This window comes from Castor canadensis, chromosome 7 (assembly GCF_047511655.1).
Source record: "Castor canadensis chromosome 7, mCasCan1.hap1v2, whole genome shotgun sequence".
In the NCBI taxonomy this organism is placed as follows: Eukaryota; Metazoa; Chordata; class Mammalia; order Rodentia; family Castoridae; genus Castor; species Castor canadensis.
In genome coordinates this window covers 119,254,901-119,262,225 of record NC_133392.1, presented here as the reverse complement: position 1 = coordinate 119,262,225, position 7,325 = coordinate 119,254,901, and the positions used below count along the sequence as shown (strand labels likewise).

Sequence of the window (7,325 nt, the reverse complement as noted above, 5' to 3'; positions counted from 1 at the left end):
CACGTCACCTATTGAGGGCAAAGCTGAACACAGAGTCAGGCTCTCCAGACTCCTCCTCCAGAGCACCTGCTACCCACTGCTCTCCACTTCTTTCCTTAAATTCATCTAGAAGCTACTTTAGCAAGGCCTCAATTATTCACTCATAATTCATTCACTGAAAATGAGTTGAATGCTTACTGTATGTCTGACAGTCTTCTATGAAAGTGCCTTTCAGAACTTCACTTTTAGCAGAGGTGACAGCAAATTAATTATTCATGAAAAGTAATAAGGAAGATCTCACAAAGATTGTACATAATGTAGCAGGGATTTAAGTTTTTCATTAATAGGAAATTATGATCATGGTTACGCCTTTATACATAGAAAATGTAACTGGAGTGAAATATGTAAGTCCCAATACCTGCTGAACCTGTCTTCCTCCATTCCAGGTGCTTAACTGCTCCCAAAGACTGGAAGACACTAAAAATACTTAGGCTCTTGTCTGCTCTGGGGCTACTCTACCTTTTTGAATTAAAGGAGTTAGGGAGAGAAATTACATCATAGAACATGAAATGCCTCAGATGAGCTGGAACCAAACTTCCCCTGTGATTAGATTTACTATGCTTTAAAACCCCAAAGAGGAGAAAGGTTCGCAAACAGACAAACAAACAAACAAACACCTAATAACACCACCTCCCTCAACACACACATACACACAACCACCCATTTTCATTTTACAGTTAATGATATCATGCTCGCTCTGACAGCACATAGACTAAAATGGGAACCATACAGAAAAGATTAGCACGGCCCCTGAGCAAGGACGACACGCAAATTTGAAAAGAGAATATTCAAAACTAATAGTCATATCAACAACTCCTAAGAAGAGGTAAATACTACTTGGAGATACTGTTGTTTGTACATAGCATCCTTTAGGAAACTATACAATAATTTCAATTGATGTGGGCAAGCTCCAACACCAAAGGAAACAAGCAAAGGAAAAAGGCGAAAGAGGTCCAGTTCAAATTCCGAGTAAGGGTAGAGGTGAGAGGTTTACTGCCTGCCCCATAACTACCTCATGGAGGACAGGTGAGCGACCCAGGAACCAAGAAGCAGGTCAAACTCAACATTGGAAGATCAGGATCCCAGAGGCAAAGACTTGCCTTCTTCCTATGGAACTAAAGTCATTGAGGCTAGCAGGGCAAATACTTTATTCAGAATTGGTTAACAACAATTTTAGAACTTACAGAGAAACAAATCTTTTTTCAGCTCCAAATCCAAAGACAATCCCTTGGATACAAGTTCTTAAATTTGCTAAGCACAAGATTTTTATTTATAAAACAGAAGTAATATTCATAATACCTGCCTCACAGGTGTAGCACACGTAATTTAATATGTAGCTCCTTAACATGGTTCCTGGTACAGGAGTCATTCACTTGTACCTTTTTTAGTTGCATCAGTACCAAAAATAAAACAGATTCCCCGTTGGGGAACTGAATCATCCAAACTTCTTGAGAGCCACTCTGGGAAGGGCTTCTGAAAACTTCACCAGGCAGATTTCTTCCTTAAGAATAACTCTGATGTAAGAAATAACAGTTTCCGTGTACATACATCTAGGCCATGGAAATGCCTCTCTGACATCAAACTTTTTGTTTAAAGCAGCAGAAGCAAAATTTGGTGGGGGGAATTTTCTTTATTTCAACTTATGAATATAAAGGAAGATGTTAGTAATACTTTTCATCTTTCACTGTTTTAAATTTGCTAATTCAAATTAGTATGAAATATAACTGCACTTTTTATTCAGAAGCCACTTAGAAGCAAACAGAGGCTATTATAAGAAATGAGGCAGAAGAGAGTATATTATAGTAGCTCAAGATATATACTTCCAGTGAAGAGAAAACAGTAGGAACTGTAAAACCTGGAACACTCAAAAATTAAATTGTTGAAATTTCTTTTACAGTTGTGTAACCTATAAAAACATAAAATTTTATCTGCAAAGAAACCTGCAGAGGTGCATGGTGAAAAAACTACCCTTCTTCCCCTACTCCTAACACACTTCCTGTTATGGGAAGGGAGAATACAGAAGCTTGTCTGAAGCCCCCTAGCAACTGCCTAGGCAAAAAGCCAAATTCCTCTTTTTTTTTTTTTTAATTATTCATTTATTCACATGTGCATACATTGGGTCATTTCTCCCCCCTCCCGCCCTCGCCCCCCTTCCTCCCTCAGTTCCAGGCAGGTCCTTTTCTGCCTTTATCACTAATTTTGGTGAAGAACAGACAAGCATAATAAGGAAGACAAAGTATTTTTGCTAGTTAAGGATAGCTATCCAGAAATATTCCTAGCATCGCTTTCGTGTACATGTGTTATGATCCATGTTGATTCACCTCTAACTGAATTTTACCCTGGTTTCTGATCCCCTTCTCATGATAAACTCTGCTGCTTTAAGACTTCTGTATTAGCTCCAAAAGTCAAATTTCTAATGAAGATTTACAGGTGTGCCTGCAAGATGTGGATTCAGGCACTAAGGCTTCTGCCTTGTGGAGATAGACACCTGGTGACCTTGACTGCAGGTTCCACACTTAAAGTGAGATCTATAATCACATCCTTATCCAGTGATCACCGTGGGGCCGTAAGATTTTTGAAAACCAGAAATTTCTTCCAAATGAAATTTTAATATTTGTGGTTCTCCTACTTCTTTGTTCCTTCCTCTCTCTATTCTTCCTTCATCTAGCAACTAGTTTACATATTCATAAACAGTAGGCATTTAACGGTTTCTCAGTTGACCAGACGAAAAAGTCATCCTGTCAGTAGTTAATAAAGAAATGTATCTTCAGTCTGTCCTGTGTACTATTACTGTACTAATCTCTGAAGAAAACACAGTTGATAAATATGTGTCCCACTCCTAAGACAAATATAATAAAATACAATTGTAAGGCTATGCATTTCTTTATACTAAAAGCATATGGTAGTTATGGTAGAAATAGCGAAGAGAGCAAGCTGGTGTTTAAAGGAAAACTTCAAAATAACTTCAGTTTAAAAAATGATGTGGATTTCCTTAGACTAAAAAAGGGGAGGGTATTTCAGTTTAATAAAATAGTATGCTACAGGCATTGGGAGGACATACAGAGGTTTCATAGTTCAAGTAGTGAAATGGAGCAACAGTGTGTAAGAGCAAGTTTTGAGAGGTGAGTTTGAGAAGGTGCACTGGCAGCCTGAAAATGAAATAATTTTTATGTTAAATTAAAAAGCTATACATTACACAGAGACATTGGGAAATTCTTATCAGATGAATATAAGTGAGCTTTGCATTGTAAAGCTAAACAAACAGATGGAAAGTGGATTGGTAAATGTAAATAAGGGCTCCAATGCTAGTTTCAGAAAATAAGTTGATTTCAAGTCATTATTTTTTGAACTAAGACACCAGAAGTAGGAATGATAAAAGAGAATGGACTTAAAGATTTAAGGACAACAGATGGTATTTGAAAACTGCATGTGATGGCAGCAAGCGGTGGTTCAATTTTGAAATAGAGAAGGCAGGAAATATACCTTTGATGGAGATAACATGCATGGAAGGAGATAATGAGCTCTATTTGGTTATATTAGAATTCAGGCATACATGGGGCATCTTTGAGTGAATGTGTAATAAGTGACTGAAAATAGACTGATAACACACAATGACAGGTCTTCTAGGGTATTTAGGAATTAATGGCATATAAAAGTAAACTTTTAAAACCAGAAGAGGGCTATTTCCTACAGAAATAATTTAGAGTGACAAAGCAACATGGCTGGAGCATAATAATATCTATTACACCTTAGTAACACCCAAGTGGAAAGAGCAGGCAAGAAAAAGGAGCTCGTGAGCCTTCTATGTAAGGGATTGCAAGACTACTCTAAGAAGAAGTAACAAAGAACTCTTCAAGAATAGAGTGTTCTCATGAAGTTGCACTCATGAAGAAATCCAACAAAATAAAGACCAAAATTCCCTACTGGATTCACAAATTACAGTTCTGATTTAGTGTTCTCGGTGCAATGTAAGAACTCCTGTGCTGTAATATAAAACATTTCCTACCCACCTTTCAACAAATTATACTATATACAAAAATTACTTGGCTTGAGCAGATTTTACCATGTTTGAATAGAAACTCCAGGAAAAGACCCAAGTTCCAAATATAATCTCAAAATTATGCATGAATGGGAAGGTGAAATTTTTACACAATCTGATTAAGAACATAACATCTCTGGACACACTGAGAAGTACACTGACATCAATGATACTCTAAGAAAATCAGAAAATTCTAGAGAATATTATTGAAGGTCTCGGACAATGTTAACTAGATCTTAAGGTAAAAGACATATTTGCATCTGCTTTGCTTAAATTACGAGATTAGAAGCCAGGTAGCAATGGATGGAAGAATGAAGAATAACAGAATTGGGAAAGTAAATGCAGTCAATTATGAAAGATGTTGAATAGCAAGGAAAGGATGGGGACAGGAATGAGAGCTCTAAGAAGAAGCAAGGTCTAGAGTGCATGTTTTCAGTGACTCTTTTGTTTTTCTTTTCATCTATGTGGGAGAAACGCAAACACTTTTAAACTACAATGTGAGTGACCAAACAAGTTGTGTTTACCACCTCACCCGTTAGAATAGCCATTATCAGCAACACCACCAACAACAGGTGTTGGCGAGGATTCGGGGAAAAAGGAACCCTCTTACACTGTTCGTGGGAATGTAAACTAGTACAAAGACTCTGGGAAAAAATTTGGAGGCTACTTAAAAAGCTAGACATCGATCTACCATTTGATCCAGCAATACCACTCGTGGGGATATACCCAAAAGACTGTGACACGGGTTACTCCAGAGGCACCTGCACACCCATGTTTATTACGGCACTATTCACAATAGCCAAGTTATGGAAACAGCCAAGATGCCCCACCACTGACGAATGGATTAAGAAAATGTGGTATCTATACACAATGGAATTTTACGCAGCCACGAAGAAGAACGAAATGTTATCATTCGCTGGTAAATGGATGGAATTGGAGAACATCATTCTGAGTGAGGTTAGCCTGGCCCAAAAGACCAAAAATCCTATGTTCTCCCTCATATGTGGACATTAGATCAAGGGCAAACACAACAATGGGATTGGACTTTGAGCACATGATGAAAGCTTTAGCACACAAGGGAGGGGTGAGGATAGGTAAGACACCTAAAAAATTAGCTAGCATTTGTTGCCCTTAACGCAGAGAAACTAAAGCAGATACCTCAAAAGCAACTGAGGCCAATAGGAAAAGGGGACCAGGAACTAGAGAAAAGGTGAGATCAGAAAGAATTAACCTAGAAGGTAACACACACGCACAGGAAATTAATGTGAGTCAACTCCCTGTATAGCTATCCTTATCTCAACTAGCAAAAACCTTGTTCCTTCCTATTATGGTTTATACTCTCTCTTCAACAAAATTAGAGATAAGGGCAAAATAAGTTTCTGCTGGGTATTGAGGGGGTGGGGGGGAGAGGGAGGGGGCAGAGTGGGTGGTAAGGGAGGGGGTGCGGGCAGGGGGGAGAAATGACCCAAGCCTTGTATGCATATATGAATAATAAAAGAAAAAAAAAGCTGTGCTTAAACGTATGTAAGAAAGAGGGGGAAACTGATGGATTAAGTGACAAAAGTTAAGCAGCGAGAGTTTAAAGACAAATGGAAAAAAATGGGTAAAAGAAGGTAAACTCTTCTGAAATGCGACCTAGAAAAGCATGGGTGAGTACAAATGTAAATAATGAAAAGTAAAAAGAGCATGTTGAAGTAATTGATTCCAAATGGTAACAAAACATATGCTTAGAAATGTAAAGCTCTTGCACAAGACTAAAGGGAATAGGGCAAGAAAATGTATTTTAAGAGAACAAAGAATGATGTTGAGTAACTTTTGAAAGGGATGTTCGTGGGAGTTGTAGCAGGTATTGCTTGTCCATCTCCCTCATATAAGTGTGATTTTATACCTGTATGGATCTTCAATTGTATCCAAGGTCTCTGTAAACCCTCAGTTCCTCGCACGAGAAGTTCTGTAAGGACCCAAGGCAAATCAAAGTTCCAGGAGAGATAACATCATGCCAGCATACCACACTGTCCCTGCTTCCCATGTCCCTTATCCTAGAGGCTTCTGCCACACACTTTCACTTCACTCAATTTTCTGAAGCTTGTTAAATTCTTCAAAGGATTGATGGTCTTTCTCTTTCTGTTTCACTTCTCACTGCCATTACCAAAAGTGAAAAAGAAAATGCAGTAAGTAACAAACACTTTCAGTTGAATCATTGTTTCAGGGTTAGCTTCTGGGAAAACACAAGATAATTAAGGAGTTAACACGGAGAAGTAAAAAGTGCTGAGTAGTATAAGGGACTATTTAATAGGGGAAACTACACACATTCATGTGGAATGAATTTACACTATTTTTAGATTGCTTTTAAAGTCCTGTAATGAAGTGAAGTTATGGATGGTACTTCTGGGGATAAAAAGCGCAGTGTTTGAAAGTAAGTCTACAGTAATCCTAAAAGAAATTTAGTTTTTCCCTTCCTCCCTCCCTCTCTCCTTCTTCCCCCTTCCCATCCCTATTCATATGTGCATACAATTCTTGGGTCATTTCTCCCCCCTGCCCCCACCACCTCCCTTACCACCCACTCCACCCCCTCCCTCTCCCCCCCACCCCCTCGATACCCAGGAGAAACTATTTTGCCCTTATCTCTGATTTTGTTGAAGAGAGAGTATAAGCAGTAATAGGAAGGAACAAGGGTTTTTGCTAGTTGAGATAAGGATAGCTATACAGGGAGTTGACTCACATTGATTTCCTGTGCATGTGTGTTACTTCTAGGTTCTTTTTGACCTAACCTTTTCTCTAGTTCCTGGTCCCCTTCTCCTACTGGCCTCAGTTGCTTTTAAGGTATCTGCTTTCGTTTCTCTGCGTTGAGGGCAACAAATGCTAGCTAATTTTTTAGGTGTCTTACCTATCCTCATATCTCTCTTGTGGGCTCTCGCTTTTATCTTGTGATCAAAGTTCAATCCCCTTGTTGTGTTTGCCTGTGACCTAACATCAGCATATGAGGGAGAACATAGGATTTTTGGTCTTTTGGGCCAAGCTGACCTCACTCGGAATGATGTTCTCCAATTCCATCCATTTACCAGCAAATGATAACATTTCGTCCTTCTTCATGGCTGCATAAAATTCCATTGCATATAGATACCACATTTTCTTGATCCATTCGTCAGTGCTGGGACATCTTGGCTGTTCCCATAACTTGGCTATTGTGAATAGTGCCACAATAAACATGGGTGTGCAGGTGCCTCTGGAGTAACCTTGTCAGTCT

General features: G+C 38.8%; 1 non-coding gene across 1 annotated transcript; it reads left to right on the top strand.

The window, feature by feature from the left end:
- Positions 1-727: 727 nt before the first annotated feature.
- On the top strand, positions 728-838 carry LOC141425217 (U6 spliceosomal RNA). The gene has a single exon (XR_012450305.1). It is a non-coding gene; the product is annotated as a U6 spliceosomal RNA (small nuclear RNA).
- The last annotated feature ends 6,487 nt before the right edge of the window (positions 839-7,325 follow it).